Source organism: Cupressus sempervirens, chromosome 6, assembly GCF_028749045.1.
Source record: "Cupressus sempervirens isolate cs-2001-9-10 chromosome 6, ASM2874904v1, whole genome shotgun sequence".
NCBI classification, from domain to species: Eukaryota; Viridiplantae; Streptophyta; class Pinopsida; order Cupressales; family Cupressaceae; genus Cupressus; species Cupressus sempervirens.
Genome location: NC_143123.1, coordinates 302539471 through 302557291, shown reverse-complemented (window position 1 = coordinate 302557291; position 17821 = coordinate 302539471).

The following is a 17821-nucleotide window of genomic DNA, read 5'->3' as shown; positions in this document are numbered from 1 at the left end:
ATCTGAAAATTGTATTTTCAAAATTAATAAATAATTATTAAAATAAAGTTTTTTTAAAAACTAAAATAAATCCAAAACTTGAATTTTCTTGAAAAGAATATAATTATGTAATTTTTTGTTTTCATAGGGCTAATATCTTTTGAAACAGGTAATTATAAATTTTTTATTATTATCTATCTTGAATGCATTTATTTTCTAGAAAGATTCTCAACCAACAATTTTGCTGAAATCGGAGGCAATTATACATTTTGCTTGATGAATCTTTATGAGGGTTTCTATTGAAGTTTTCAAATAATTCTCTTCCAAACCCTAACTAATAATAATCATTATTTTTAAGAACAAAATTTAATCAATCTTCTCCTATTCGAAAAAGAGCGGTAACAAAGAAGGCTTCCTATGAGATTATTCTACAAACATATGAAGGGGAGATAATTGAAATCTTAAGGGCAGATGATGATAATTAAATAGACTTGAGATATCTTCCTCACACCTCTAACTTGCTGAGTATGATTCCAATGATAAGCACCCAGAAAAAGGAGATGAGGACTAGATCGGCTGAGGCAATCTCATCCTTAAGTCATGATAGGCCTGATTCCCATTCTGAACTACGATGGACTGAATTGGATCATGGCTATAGTGCAGAACTAGATAGAAGAATCAAATCTATCATTGTGGTGGGACACAAAGAAAATGGTGAAGGGAGAGATAAGAAAGAGGCAGCCATCAATTGAAGATCTAAAAAGAAGCAAAAAGTATCAAAGAGCTACAAAGGCCAGGAAAGTAGTCCAGACAAAAGAAAAGATAGATCAGATAGTAAGGCAGAAAGGAGCCAAGAATAGGACACTAACAGAGGAAGAAGAGAAAATTTAGAAAGCACCAATAAGAGGGATCAGCACATCGGAGATATTACTAGTAGCAGAGTTCCAATGAAACAATCATGTCATACAGACAAGAAGGACCTAGGCAAAGAGATCCCAGTATCAGTGTAAAATTTTGAAGCAGAGGGTCTTGGGAAAGATAGTATAGAGAGCTTGTAAAACTCCTTACTTTTTGAAGTAAATTCTAACATAGTCGAAGGAGATGGACGACTGAAGGTTGAGAGTCACACAGAACAATATCAAAAACAAGTCTCAATAGAAAGGATCATTACTCCTAGAAAGGAGGTTGGTACAAGAACTTCTATGTTCTAGCAGACTCTAGCAGCAAATATAAGTTCCCCTTTCACCCCAAAGGATAAGCAAAAAGAGAAAATCACTAAAGGTGTAGACAACTCCTTGGTAGAGAAAGTATAAAAATTTCTAAAAAAAGATACCAGTTTGGACCCTGCAATGGACAATGTAAGTTCAAAAGATAAGGATCTAGACATACTATCTAAAGAGTTACTCCAGGTGTTCAGTTGGGACAATACTGATAATAGCTAAGAGGCCTAGAAGGAGGATTTAATCCAAAAAATCCTTAAATTAGGAGGAGATAATTATACGGTTGAAGATTTAAGAAGAGATTTACTAAAAATTGAGATTGAGGACAATATGGGGGGACAAATTACAATGAGTGAGAATGGGACAGAGTATGAGGACAGAGGAAACAAAAGAGATAGCAGGGAAGATATAGATGGGGAACAACCAAACATAATTCACTAGATCATTAGTGAACTTGAGAATGAAGAACAGGAAGGGCAAAGTGGTTTAATAGCTTCAGTTGTTCAAAATGAAACAGATAAGTTTGAGCATCTTGGGATACAGATGAACCAAGAAGGTTTAAGTTCGCCTAAATATGGCAGAATAAAAGGCAAAAGAGGTAGGAAATCCTTGAAGGAACTTAGAGAAGTAGAGGGACTATGCAAAGAATAGAGGAAGATAGATTAGTTGATGAATAATGGGAAGGGGAAGTGCCTTCCCAAGGAAACATGAGGATCACAACATGGAACGCTAGGGGCCTAAACACCCCAAGTAAGAAAAGGTTACTAAAGCATAATCTTAAAACCTTTGACTCATATATAATTCTACTCTAGGAAACTAAGCTAAATAAAGTAGAAGACACCAAGTTAAATAAGATGTTAGGTTTTTGGGATTCCAACTTCCAAGAATCAGAGGGGGTTGTGGGAGGTCTAGGTTTAATTTGGAACCCTTGGAAGGTAGCCAATCATTGTTTAATATCTAGGCCTAATTGGATGAGTGTAACTGTTTAGAGTCTTAAGTCTAATTTGTAGTTAATTCTGGTTAATATTTATAGTCCCATTAGTATAATAGGTAAAAGAGTAGTTTGGGATGAGATTAGTTCTTTTATTCTTCAATTTAGGGACAAAGCATGTTTGATAGGAGGTGATTTTAATACTATTTTAAAACTAGAAGAAAAGGTAGGTGGCATTCAACACCTCTCTTAGGCATCGTTAGATTTTAAAGCTCAGATAGACAAGCATAATATGATTAACATTCCATCAGTTAATGGTATTTTTACATGGAATAATAGAAGGAAGGATTTCGCATACATAAATGAGAAATTAGATAGGTTTTTTATGATAGGAAATATAGATGATTATAACTTAAACTTCCAGTCCACCATTCTACCCGTTACAGGGTTTGACCACTACCCAATTCACTTTGAATTTAGTGAGCCAGTTAAACTTGTTAGGAATCCTTTTAAATGTGAAAAGATGTGGTTTCAAGATCCTAACTTCATTAGGAACATTAGAGAATGGTGGAAGCTAGATAAATTCAAGGGCTCCAAGATGTTTGTTTTTGTCTCTAAACTAAAAATGTTGAAAGAAAGGATACTTAGATGGAACAAAGAACATTTTAATAACATTTTTAAAGAAAAAATGGAAATAGAAGATAAATTGAAAAATCTAAACATAGAAATCATTAAGAATGGCATGAATAATGAAAGGTTTCTTCTAGAAAAAGAACTTCTCGTGAAACAGGAAGACATTCTTTCCAAAGAAGAAATATTTTGGAGATAGAAATCACAAGAAAAATGGCTAGCAAAGGGAGATCATAATACAAAATTCTTCCATAGTTCCATTCTATATAAAAAATCAAAAAGTAAGATTATTAGTGCCAAAAATAGCTTGGGTATTCAGATTGAAAACCCAAAGGAAATTGTAGATACATTTGTATCTCATTTTTAGGAAATGTTGAATAATTTTGAAGGATCAAATAGAGAGGCCAAAGCTAAGATGCTTAGGGTCATCCTTAAGTTAATATCTCCAGAAGAGAATAAGTCTTTAATTAAACCTATTACATTAGAAGAAGTGAGAGCAGTAGTTTTTAATATGAATCTGGACAAATCGCCAGGTCCAGATGGATTTCAGACCTTTTTTCAGAAATGCTAGATATTATTGGGGAGGATCTATGGAAAGCTATAGAAGCCTCAAGAAATGGAGAAGCACTATTAGTGGAGATAAACTTCACCTTTATCACTTTGATCCCCAAAAAGGATGAGCCTAAGGACCTAGGGGATTTCTAACCTATCACATTATGCAATATAATTTATAAGATTTTCTCTAAGATTCTAGCAAATAGGCTTAAAGAGGTGTTGCCAAAATTGATCTCTAAAGAACAAATAGGATTTTTCCCAGGTAGATCCATTCTTGATGGTATCCTTACAATCCAAGAGACCATCCATTCAGCATCAAAAAATAGAGAAGCATGCATGTTCATGAAATTGGATATACAAAAAGCGTATGATATGGTTGATTGGTGCTTTCTACGTAAGGTCCTCCAAGCCTTTGGCTTCTCTCATCAATGGATAAATTTAGTTTTTAAATTTATCTCTACCTCCAAAATCTTTATTCTCATTAATGGATCGCTTGAAGGCTTCTTTGAAATATCAAGAGGTTTGAGACAAGGAGACCCGCTATCCCCTTCTCTATTTATCATTATGGCGGAAGCCTTTGGGAGAGAGATTTCTAAAGCCTATCACAATCAAGAAATCTCAGGGGTCACTATGGCTATGAATATGTCGAATATCACGCATCAACAATATGTAAATGACATAATATTGCTTGGAAAGAGTACAGTTTCTGAAGCCTTGGGTTTCAAGGCCATCATTAAGTCATATATGGATGCCTCTGGCCAGAAAGTGAATGAAAACAAATCGAAGATATATTTTCTAAATACCAAACCAAAGATGGAAGATTGGATTTTCAAAATTATGGGTTATAAAAAAAGGTCAGTTTTTGTGCAAATACCTAGGAATTGCCTTGGAGAAGGGCTCAAAATCGAGTAAGATTTAGGGCAACACACTGGACAAGCTGGATGCGAGGATTGGAAGCTAGAAAGATAAATGGTTGTCTAAAGCAAGAAAGATCACTAAGATTAGTTCAGTCCTTTCTGCAATCCCAACCTTCCCTCTTTCCTATCTACCTCTCCCTAAGAGTTCTCTATTGAAATTTGAAGCCAAACTGCAGAATTTTTTGTGGAAAGATTTTGATGAAGATAAAAATTTAGCACTCATCAAGTGGGAAAATATATGCAAACCCAAGGATTTGGGGGGTTTAGGGATTAAGAATCTACAATGGAAAAATGAAGCTTTAGGTGCAAAACTCATATGGCATATGTATAAAGAGCATGAGCATAAGTGGGCTAAGATATATTACCACAAATACCTCAATCTAGAGGATCCTTTGTCATTATTCAAAATGATTAATTTATCCAAAGGATCAAAAAGCTAGAATTTTCTGACAAGATGTTGACCTTTAATTAGCAACTTTCTCTCTTGGGATGTGGGCCTGGGTGACAAAGCCTTATTTTGGGACAATTATTGGAATGGCCTTCCCCCAATTTTGGCCAGTCCCCTTCCTAAGGACCTCAAGGAGAAGTTGGTTTCTCTGTGGGGGGATAAAGTGGGTAATTATAAGACTAAGATTTCTTTGGAAGGTACCCAGTGATGGGTTTGGAAATCAGTGGAAGGGTTGGGGTTAGATGCTCTATCTAGTGAAGCTTATGAGAAGATTCTGGCAACCGGGAAGATAAAGCAAGCAGAAAGGAAAGATGAACTTATTTAGGTTGCCTCAAATGATGGAAGATATAGTGTGAAAAATAGATATCACACTTTGATCCATTCTCACAGATGGAGCAAGATTGAAGTCCCCCTCAAAATTTGTTGGGATTCAGTGTGTCTTCCTAAGGCAGGCTTCTTTTTATGGTTAGCTTCCCAAAATAGAATCTTAACAGTTGATAGATTAGCTAAAATTGGTATTTTAGGTTCTTCTAGGTGTGTACTTAGTAAACGAAACTGCGAGGACATGGATCACCTGCTATATAGATGCCCTTTTACCTAGGCCTACTGGGACTGGCTTAGAGATAAGTTAGGGTGGTCGTCTTTGATATCAAAATCCTTCACAAATTTCCTTAAGGCCTAGCCTATAGGCATGTGTAAAGGAGTATATGATAAACTTTGGAATTTATGCCCCTCTATTGTGGCTTGGGAGATATGGAAGGAGAGAATTTGTTACATTTTTTGAGAAGTTGAGTTAAAATTAGATGAGTTTATATTAAAGATAGAGGCCTGTATAGTGGAAGTGATAAATTCCCACCTTAGAAAATCCATGAAAGAGGAAGGCTCTTTCTTGATTTGGGATGGCAAAATGAAGAAGAACTGGTCAAACTTGATTAATCCACCCCTAGTTTACTTTAAGAAGAGTAAGGAGCAAAGGAAGAGGTGCAGATGGACACCACCCCCACATGGATGGTTCAAACTCAATTTTGACAAGGCTACTAGAGGTAATCCTAGGGTGGCAGGAATAGGTTGTATCATCAACAATGATGCAGGTAAGTGGGTAGCAAAGAAAGCCTTGATTTAGGTTTGAATAGGGTCATAATTGAAGGTGATTCACAGATTATCCTTAATGCAGTGAGGAAGTGTGCTACCCCCAATTGGGTCTCGAACTCTAAACTGTACGAAGTTCTAGGTCTTATAGATCAATTTGAGGAAGTTCAAATATGTCACATTTTTCAAGAAGGAAATCAAAAAGCAAATGGTTTAGCCAACAAAGGAGCAAATGGGGTAAATTTTTTGATTTATAATGATGATTTACCTTGTCCTAGTGAGAGTAGCCCTAGGCTCTTCCCTCTCCCCTCCATGGGTTAATTCTTTTGATATTTTCATTCTTACCTATAAGCTTAGGCTGTTAATTAGGTTTCGGTCTTAGTTTGTAGAAATTCCCCTTTGGTATAGATTTAGCATGATTTTTGATGGAATCGAGATGTGGATATAAATTCATCAATTCCCTCTAGTTTTGCCATCATTAGAAATGGTGGAATTCCATCGAGCGATACTTGTTCTCTAGGTCATGGGTATTTGAATTTAGCTTTTGGGATTTTCCCCATGAATGGGAAGGCTATTATCAACCAAATAAGATCATGCTTAGCTAGGTTCTAGAGAGTTCTCTTGTCATTATATAGATGTCATTTTCCCTGTATACTGGCTGATTGTGACTGATAAATATGGATTTGAATGTTTATGTATTCCATATCACTAAATCCCAAACAATGGCATTTTGTGGGAATGTCAAACCAAAACAGTGGAATCAGATTTTGAACCGTATGGACAACATGGCAATAATTGTAGTCAGCAAAGCAATTGGGGAAGGGGTCTTTGATTTTTTTTACTTGGAGAATCGACATCGACATCATTGGTTCATTCATCAGATGTTTGGAAAGGGAAAAAGTGAACTCAGAGGATTCTATCCGTCTCTGTCACAGCATCTTCGACCCCACGTGGAGGAAAGGGCTAGAACAAGTAGTTTGCAGTATTGATGAAAAATTGAGGATCCCTCTACCAGAAAAATATATGGAATTCCCACCAAGATCTCCAAAATTGAGGGTCATTTTTTGCCACCCATCCTTAATTGTTTGAGAGAATTACGCTTTCTACAGGGAGTGGCTCAAAATGGAGGCCAATATTCAGTTCCTTCTTCGTTGGAGGGGCATAGTGGAGGATGAAAGAAAAGATTGGTTAGTTAATTATCTAAAAGTGGTTAATGCTTATGTTCAGGTCGAGGTTTCCTTTGAAGACCTAGAAGCCCTAGATTTCTGCATGCCAAATGCAAAAAAAACTAGTAGGGTAAAATTTGATTTCGAATTCCCACCAATTATTAGCCTGAGAACCCTAATGACATCTTCAATATAATTATTGTATACAAGAAATAAGCTATGTTTACATGTTTAGGTATATTTCTTAGTTTGTAATAGTTGGTTATAAGTTTGTAGGGTTGGCATTTTTGGTTTAGCCTTATGCCCAATTTTGATTTGTATCGGAAGATGATTGTGTATGTATCTGTTAAATACCAGGTGGTAGTTTGTATATAGCTTTTCATTATCATAGATTTTAGATACTATGACTACTTCTGGACAATGTAAAGCAACTAATTATATGGTTACATAAATAACAATGATTATATTATGATATGTAATTTCTTTTTGTGTTGGGCTATTGATTTAGTGTAATGGTTATGGGAATTGGTTAGCAGATGATGTTTTGTAGCTAGAGCATGACATGTTTTCTAGATGTGGGTTTAATAGACTATTTACATTTCATTGCAAGGCAAGTGCGCGATTTTTACTTATTCTGCTTAGAGCTCTGATTTTCTCATTTGTAGAGATGTTATATCTAGTATTCAATATTAATTTTGTGGATAATAGTAGAATTTGACATCTTTATTCATGTATATCCTATTATTTTGAGGGTCTCTATTTAAGTCATACGGTTGTTCTCTATAGCTCACTCGAGCCTTCACTTATCTTCTTTACTACTTCTAGGATTTGGGGTTGATTAGTCCATCAGATGTAAGGAGTAGGAAGTCTTTTAAATTGCCTAACAGATCTAATTGATCTTGGTCAGTAGGGAAGAATTTTGATTAATCTTATATAATTTTTCTGAAGTGAGAGGATTTCTTGGAAGAATAAGTTGAGTAGTTTGTTTGAGCTAGCTATACTCTATTAGATTAAGTTTAGATAGCTTTATCTCGATATGGGAGCATCAATAGGGCTTTGGTTGTTATGTTTAATTGTTGTAATTTTACTTTATATTATATTTAAATAGTGAGCTACTGTGATAGACAGACGAACATATAACAAATTTTAGATTATAAGGTTACTTTTGCTGGTTTTGATAATCTGGATTATATTAGATTAAGCATAGAGAGTTATGTGGTTAGTTTGCTTCTCTTAGTTAATTTTATGTTTTTGTAAGATCTGCTTTAGTTTTTCTTTGGTTATCAAATGAGGGTACCCGTTAACATTCTAGGTTGAGGCTAGGTTTAGTTGCCATATATATCTTGATAGATAATGTCCATTCTTGTCATAGTTTAGTGTTATTGTTTTTCAGATGGTTTTAATATAGAGCATTTTTCGCTTTTAGGTTGATAGATTATTAACATCTATTATAGAAATCAGTATCTCTTGGTAACCTGGTAAGGTGGGCATGATCTATTTTGTGTTTATATCGATTTCTAACCATGTTGATTGATTAAGCTTAAAAGGAGGGATGATTGCTTGGATCAAGAGGTTTGTGAGCACATAGGTGGTACTCGACTCCAGTTTATGTGGATTCTGATAATTGTATTGATGATTTGTAATCAAATCGGATGTTATTTTTCAAGGGTATTTCCCTCTTTATGATGTAACTACGATGATGTATTTAAGTAGGACATGATCTCACTGGTGAATGCCCCTTTTAAGATGGAACTATAAAGGACATTTGTCTCGGGCTAGACTGTAGGTTTTCTTCTCTGTTCTTTCCTACTAGTGCTCATTTGAACGAAGTAAAGCTAATGTAACCTTTTATTTGAATTGATAAAATTAATCAAGGCCTTGGTCATTTACCGATCAAAAAATAATAATAATAATAATAATAATTGTTATTTTTTAAAATTTAATGTTGAATATTCTTTGGTTGCTTAGATCTTGAGTTTTCTAGATTAATTTTCAACAACATGATTCTACAATTTAACATCTAACTATGATTTTCAAACAACGCATGAATCAATTCTATTTCTTAATTGCAAATCAAAATTCTCTTACATATTTAATCCTATAAATTCCAACAAATAAATTTCAGCAGTATGATAGGCGCGAGGTAGACATATCTTCCAAAATAATTTCAACAAGTGAGTTCTCAGACCCTACCTCAATCTGACAGTTGGAATTCTGGACAATCTGGTAAATAGCTCAAATATTAATTTGACTTATACTAAGTCCAATATTAATATTTATTTTTCCTTTAATTCATGATGCAACTAGAGATAACTCAAACTTGAAATTATAATTATAATTAAGTTATTTACAATTTATCTCTAATATTAAATATTCATAACTAGAAGATTATATAATGAACTCCAATTTGATTTCTTTTAAAATATAACTAAATCACAATTATATATTAAATTAATTTCCCACTTGCATTAATAAATATAAAATCATTTATATGCAACTAATAGTTTAACTAAACTTAAAGATTCTTTAATGCCAACATCCACTTTATAACTAAATGAGTAGTATTAATTCTATTTTCAAAATTAATAAAGAATAAAACTTTTTATTTTTATTTTTATTTTTTATTTTCAGAATTAATAAATAATTCTAAAAGAATATTATTTTAACTTTAAAAAAAAAAATCTAAAAATTGAATTTTTGAAATTAATAAATAATCATTAAAATAAAGTTTTTTTTTTTTTAAATTAAAATAAATCCAAAACTTGAATTTTCCTAAAAAGAATAGAATTATGTAATTTTATGTTTTCACATGGCTAAGATCTTCTAAAACATGCAATCATAATTTGTTTATTAGCTGTCTATCTTGAATGCATTTATTTTCCAGAAATATTCTCAACCAACAATTTTGTTTAAAACAGAGGCAATTATGCCAATAGTGGCATGTTGTGATGGTTAAGTTGTTGCATTGTTATCCTTGCCATCAAGGTTCAAATCTCATGGGGATGAGGTCCCCCATTTGTGGCCTCACTAGTTCATAGCTCCAGGTCAAAGCGTTTACCCCTCTTTAAGAAAAAAAAAAAAAGAGGCAATTATATATTTTGCTTGATGAATCTTTAGGAGGGTTTCTCGGATAATTCTCTTTCAAACCCTAACTGATAATAATCATTTTTCTTTAAAATTTAATGTTGAATATTCTTTGGTTGCTCAGTTATTGAGTTTTTTACATTAATTTTCAACAACATGATTCTACAGTTTACATTTGACTGCGATTTTCAAACAACGCATGAATCAATTCTATTTCTTAATTGCAAATCAAAATTCTCTTACATATTTTATACTATAAATTCCAACAAATAAATTTCAGCAATATGACAAACACGAGGTAGACAGATCTTCCAAAACAATTTCAATAAATCAGTTCTTAGACCCTACCTCAATCTGGCAGCTGAAATTCTAGACAATCTAGTAAATGCATGTAAACCCAAACCCTCTGAAACTTTCAACAATTCTTTTGCTTCGATTCCAAAATTTTCTCCCCAAAACTTGTGTCTATAGAAATGAGCTCGAATCTTTTAATAAAGATTGTAACTCTACCTAGGGTTTTCAATTTTTGAATATGCAAAGGCTTCTCCTAAAAAAACCTTTTATTATTTAATCCTTTCATGCACACTCAAAGAACTTTTTAATTAAAATATTCTTTTATATTTTCTTGTCCTCCACTTTATTAATTACTATTTAAAGTGTAGACCATTATTTTAATTAATAATAATTAAAGCTCATTATTTAAATGCAACTCTAATTTAATTATTATTAATTAAATAATTATAATAAAATAATACTAAAGATTTAATCTTTTAATATTTTAATTCTCGTTTTATCTAACTTCTTAAATTAGACTTTTGAATTAAATCTTTTCAATTGAAGTACATATTCAATTAATTTCTAATTAATGAAATATCATCATATTATAATTTTTGTTTAACTAATTTTCCAAATTAGACTTCCAAATTGAGTCTTTTAAATTAAAGCATATATTTAATTAGTTTTTAATTAATTAATTATTCACATATTTTAATATTTTCTTTGTAATCAAATAATATTTATTAATTCTCAATATTATATGATTAACCCAAATTTAATAATAAATCATTTACCAAATAAATCACATAGTCAAATCCACATAAAAGCAACATTACCAAAATTGACCAAAAGTGACCAAAACTTAAAGTAAACAACACAGACAAAGACAAATTCATGGGTTTAAAAAGGGTGGAAAGTCAAATACATGTCCTCCTTCTTTGGACAAGTAATTAGGCTATAGATGAGATTGGGCCTGAATATTATCTCTACATTCTTACCAATGAGTTCTTGTGATAGAGCACACTCATCTTGGCAATTCAAGGAAGTTGATGCCTAGTACTTGTAATCTTGCATAAAAGATGAGCATGTACGTATACATATATGTCTAAGCTAAACAAGCAATGACAAGGAGTGGTACATAGTGTAGATCTTGACTAGCAGGTAACTACAACTCCCTCCCTTAACCACATCAGACATGCCAAACATAAATGTAAAACACACACACACACACACATGCAAATATGGGGTAAATATTATAATAAATCTTGAGTACAAATCATCACATATTCAAACATGTAAACTCATCATTGTGAATATAAACTACTCATCATTTGATATCATCATGAAAGCAACCACATTTACTAACTAAGAACCATTAAAGCATCATTAATGTGCTAGTAATCATAATCATCAATCAACATGTGAAATATAATCAACTAAGTAATTCTTTATTGATATACACATAATCCAAGTCATAAAATAATGTCATAATTATAAATCCATCCACTTTCATTAAAACTAACACATGCATAAAAGAGTTCGGTAAATATAACAGAAAAGAAAACTATGGGTGGGCATTACAATCACTCCTTGAAGATGATATCTCTAATCACTCTTATTTACTCTCTGAGATTCCACCTTAGCTCGACTCTCTTGGCTCTTTGGCTAGTCACTCAATAGTCTAACCCTTCTTTTTTCCATTCTATCTCCTTTTATATTGTTCTCTAAGCTTCACTTAAAAGCCTCAAACTGTGAATTCAAATTTTGAACTCTCACCCGTATTACTAGCATGGTTTCCCATTGTAGTATCAGATGCACCATGTTGGTATGAGAGTCGTGGGTGTTATGTGTGCTTGATGGTTTGATCTTGACTAAGAATAAATCATATTCAAATTCTTCTATTTGTTCCTTAATCTATTCCCCCATCACCATTAAATGGGATGTTGAGTGCACTTGTTACCCTTTACATGACTAGATAGTCATGGGTTTCCACGCACGTCTTGTTAACTTGGCCTCTCCAACTCATTAATCTTTCTACATTTCCTTCTGCTTTGTTTTCTTCTACTAAGCAGACTACACTTAGCTTGTTTCATCTAAGTGGATAACCTTTTTCATCACCTCTATTAGGTGGCACACCTTCTTTCTTTTTTATAATCCTTATTTGATAGGTCTGCACATTATAATATGTTTTTTTGGTTTTCCCTTTCTATCACTCTTTCCTTAGTGTTGACATCAATGGCAACACCCTTGATCATTGAGTCTACCCATTTGGACTACTGGTCAACCTACAAGACATTTGGGCCAACAATCTCCCCCTTTGGCATTGATGGAAACACTTAGCCATTTGCCATTCTTTTCACTGGTGTCTTATTCTCCTTCTTTCATTGTCTCCCCCTGTGATAGTGTATTTTCATGCATTGATTATTCTTAAGCTTATTTCTCTCAACTTCTCTCCCTTTGACAACAATACCAAAGATGACCATTGTTTCTTACCTATTTTTTCTTGACCACTCCCCTATGGAATAATCCCTTGTTCTCATCAATCTACTTTGATTTTGCTTCATTCTTTAATCATGGATTGATGTCTTCCTGACTTGGCTTAGACTAGATGGGGGCAAGACCCTAACATTTCTCTCAAACACTCAAATGTGTTCTTCTAGAGAGCCTTTGTAAAGATATCAACCACTTGCTCCTTGGTACATATGCCAACCTAATCTCTTTTGCTTCTACCTATTCCCTTAGAAAATGATACTTGATAGTTATGTTCTTGGTCTTGGAGTGCATAGCCAAATTTTTGGGTATATTAACAGCATTGGTATTATCACAATTGATAACTAATGGTTCCTCCATTTTCTCCTAAATTCCTTCAAGAAATTGTTTTATCCAAACAAATTGAGTGCAGCTCATAGCTGCAACAACATATTCTGGTTCAACGGTTAACTGCAATATGTAGTTTTATTTCTTGTTGGTCCAAACAACCAGTCTTCCTCCAAGAAAGAATACACCTCTAGTTGTGCTCTTTGTTTCATCTATGTTTCCCACCCAATCAACATGTGTAAATACATTAAGTTTAAAGTTACCCTTATGAGGATACCATAAACCATATTCTTTAGTACTCTTAAGATACTTGAAGACTCTCTTCACTGCCCTCACGTATGATTCCTTTGTGTTGGTCGAGAATCCAACCACTAACCCAACTACTTATGCTATGTCTGGTTTGTTGTGCTCCACATATTGTAATTTATAAATCACGGATTGATAAAGTGTCTCATTCACTTCAAGACTTTCATCTTCTTTTGACAACTTGCAACCAATTGCCATTAGAGTACCTACCAGTTTTGCATCCTCCATCCCAAATGTTTTAAGTATCACTCTAACATACTCAGTCTGCCCTATGAAGATACCTCCCCTTAGTTGGGACACTTGTAGTCTAATGAAGAAATTGATTTCTCCAATCATAGAAATTTCAAACTCCTTCTTCATGGCTTCTCCACCAAAGATGATATCATCTACAAAGATTTTTGCAATCAACAAGCTTGTTTATGTCTCTTGCTTCATGTATAGATTGCAGTTGTCACTAGTTCTTGTGATCTTGATCTTTGTCAAGTATGAGTATAGCCTCGCATACCACGCTCTTGGTGCCTACTTTAGTCCAGACAAGGGTCTTCTTAGTCTACACACTTGTTTCTTGCCTTGTTCATTTTTGAATCCCTCAGGCTACTCAATACACTTTTCTTCCTCCAGAACTCTATTCGAGAACGTACGTTTTACGTTCATTTGATATACTTTGAAGCTCTTGTATGTTGTGAATGCTAGGAGTGTCATCCATCCTTCTAGTATGGGCACTAATGCATAGGTTTCTCCATAGTCTATACCTTCTTCTTGTGCATATCCTTTGCGAACAAGTCTAGCCCTATTTCTGACCACGTCTCCATCTTTGTCCATTTTGTTTTGAAACATACATTTTGTACCAATAACATTCTTGTCATCTAGCCAGGTGACCAATGTCCATGTATCATTCTTCACTATTAGATCATTTTTTTCCTCCATGGATTTTATCCAGTTTTCATCCTTCAAAGCTTCCCTTGCATCCTTGGGCTCTATGTGTAAGAGTGGATACACCATTGATCTTGCCTCTCTCCTATTTATTACTCTGACATCCTTATCTCCAATGATCTCATCTGTTGAGTGGTGTCTTCTCAAGTACTTGTCTAGCACCGACTCCCCTTTGAGTGCTTCTTCTCTCTGCTACTTAGGTTTGGCTTCTTTTGCTTGAGCCAATACAACTTCTTATATAGGTTCTACCTCAACCATTACTTTCTCCATTATATTACTTATTGGAATGTACTCAAACTATTTGTAATCTTCTGGTTCCTTTCTACTATCTTCCTCATTCTTCTCTGAGAATGCATCAACCTTTACATTTGCAGACTCCACAATTTTTTTTGTCTTGAGATTCAAACACCAATATTCTCTACTCTTGGTAGAGTATCCCATAAAGATATCTTCATCGCTTTCTAGTTTGAACTTCCCTTGGTATTCATCTCTCTTGATATAACACTTACTTTTGAACACCTTGAAGTAATTGACAGATGGTGTATGACCAAACCACAGTTCACAGGGAGTTTTCTTTGTCCCTTTCTTCATGTGCATCTTGTTTAAGGTGTACTCTATTGTGTTTAAGAATTCTCTCTAGTAGATTTGTTCACCATTATTTTGGATCATTAATGTTCTTGTAGAGTCTATAATGGTTTTGTTTTTTCTTTCAATGACATTGTTCTACCATGGTGTCTTGGGAGCTAACATTTGCCTTCTGATTTCATGATCCTCGCAATAGTTTTCAAATTCTTATGAGGTGAACTCACCTCCTTGGTCTGATCTCAAGAACCTCAATGCTATATCGGTCTCTCTTTCTACCTTTGCTTTGTACACCTGGAACATTTTGAAGGCTTCCGAGTTTCTTTCAAATAAACAGTCCACATCATTCTAGAAAAATCATCAATAAACACCATAAAGTATCTGTCACTAGATACAATCTTTGTCCTCATGGGACCACACAAGCCAGTATGACTAGATCTAATAGATGTCCTGAAGTAGGTGACTTGCTAGAAAAACTTGGACTTGTCAACTTTCTTAGTTGACAATTTTTACACAACATTTTCAGGTTTAATAATAGGGCATAAACCCCTTACACAGTTCTTCCTTCCTACTTTGACAAAGCTTTCAAAGTTTACATGACACAACCTCCTATGCCATAACTAGATATTATCATTTCTAGCTACCATACACATGTTTCCAATAATATTGAGGTAGAAAAGGTTACCTCTACTTTGTTCTTTTGTAGCCAACAACTTCCCTATCTTGTCAAATATTTTGCAAAACCTTTTGTTAAACTCGAGCTTATAGCCTTTGTCCATTAATTAAGTCAAGCTCAACAGGTTGTATTTCAATCCTTCCACTAGATACACATCTTCATGGGTAGTGGATTCATTTAGTACTTATGTACCCTTTCCTATCACCAAGCATGGTGAGTTATTACCGATTTCACCATTTCTCCATCGTAGACCTCAACCTTGTGAAACTTGCTCCTATCACCTGACATGTGGTGTAAGAAATTGCTATCTATTATCTAGTTCTTATGGATATTGGTACTTGTTATTAGGACTCTATCCACCCTTTCTTCTATGATGGCAATGAATGATACTTCATCCTTGTCATCATCCTCATCCCTAATTGACTCTTCATCAATGACACCTTCTCCAATGATGTAACACTGCTTCTTCTCTTTTTCCTTTGACCACTTCTTGCTAGAAACTTTCCAATTTTATTTTCTTTCTAGTCGTTGGTTTCCTTTCTGACTAGCTCTAGACATCTAGCAACATAATGTCCTACCTTTTTGCAGTTAAAGCATTTGAAATGAAGCTTACCCTTGTACTTCCCTTTTCCTTGACCATTCTTTTTGCAAATAGAGTCTCTAGTTCTTCTTGTTCTACTTCTTCAACATACAAGCTTTCCAACTCCTTTTTGTGTCTACACATACTTCATTATCCTTTTCCCTGTAGTGTTGCAACTAGTGCAACTTGTACACACCACAATGTGCACTCCTCTAGGTCCTTTTATTTGAGAGATCTCATGGATTGAGGATCAAACAAATGGTGACTTGGAGCTCCCTAGTCATGGAGTGCAAAGGAATGTAAAATATGAACAAAGGGCTCTTAGTTGAGCCTAAGAAATGCAGCCCCTTGCAAGTACACCATGAAATGGGAGGTTTAAAGACAAGAGCAAGGATGCTAGTGTCCAAGAACTACCATAGAATGCCATGCAAACACAACTAAAACTATGGAAATGTAAAGAAAATGCAAACTAAGCTAACAATATGAAAGTGTTACCATTCCTCTTAATTAAACTGAGTTATTCTACTGCATAAAGAGAACTATGCAACATGCAAATCTAGAATGCAATGCAAGAATGGATGCCAAGGCATAAATTCTCCACAAGCTCCAAGGGTACCTATAGAAAAACCTATAGCATAACAGTAATGAAAAAAGAGTGGATCCTTAGATGAGGAGAGAGCTCTCCATTTTAAAGTAGTATAGATGACAGAGATCGATCACGAGGTAAGAAGATCTAATCAAGGGTGGGGAGTTGACTTTTGCATGATTCGTGTGTAAGATCAATTCCACCAATAAGAAAGAGTTGACTTTTGCATCTCCACATGACACAAAAAGTCTTTTATTTTATTTCTAAATTGGGGAAAATTTTTTATGTGTGCAACTTAGGATAAGTGGTGAAAGGTGTCTTTTTATTTAATTAAGAGGGGACATGTTCCTTTTAATTAAATATGAACTTTAGGATATAGTGGTCAAACTATAGGATAAAATTATATATACATGTATATACATGTGTGTGTATATGTGTGTGTGTGTGTGTGTATATATATATATATATATAAAGATTTGATCGAGGAAAATGATATAATAATTTAGCAAAAATGTTGAGAAGGGGGCTAATGGTCTAGATGACCATTTTTGGGGTGAATACACAACTGAGGCTTTGAATGCAGTTTCAACCCTTGGTGGTTGACTGTTGTCAAAGTTGCTAAGTTCAAATGCAGTGAGCTTTCCTATCAAGGCATCAGACAACAACTTTATCTTATCTATTATTCTCATATATTTGAATGATTTGACACCCTTATGACATACTTAGGAAGTAGAGTTCTCAACATCTTGGTCACACACTCATCTTTTGATATCACTCCACTACATGCTCTAGTGGATAACATGGTGTCCTTCACTCGCTTGTCATATGTTTCAATCTCTTCACCCTCTTGCATTCTCATGTCATCAAACTTTCCTCTTAGGATCTCAACTGTAGTCCTCATGACATGCTTGTCTACACCATGGATGACTTTTAGTTGCTCCCATATTTTGTAATGCCCTGCCAAGGGATCCAAAGAATTAACCTAAATTTACCAAATATATATATATATATATATATATATATATATATATATATATATATATATA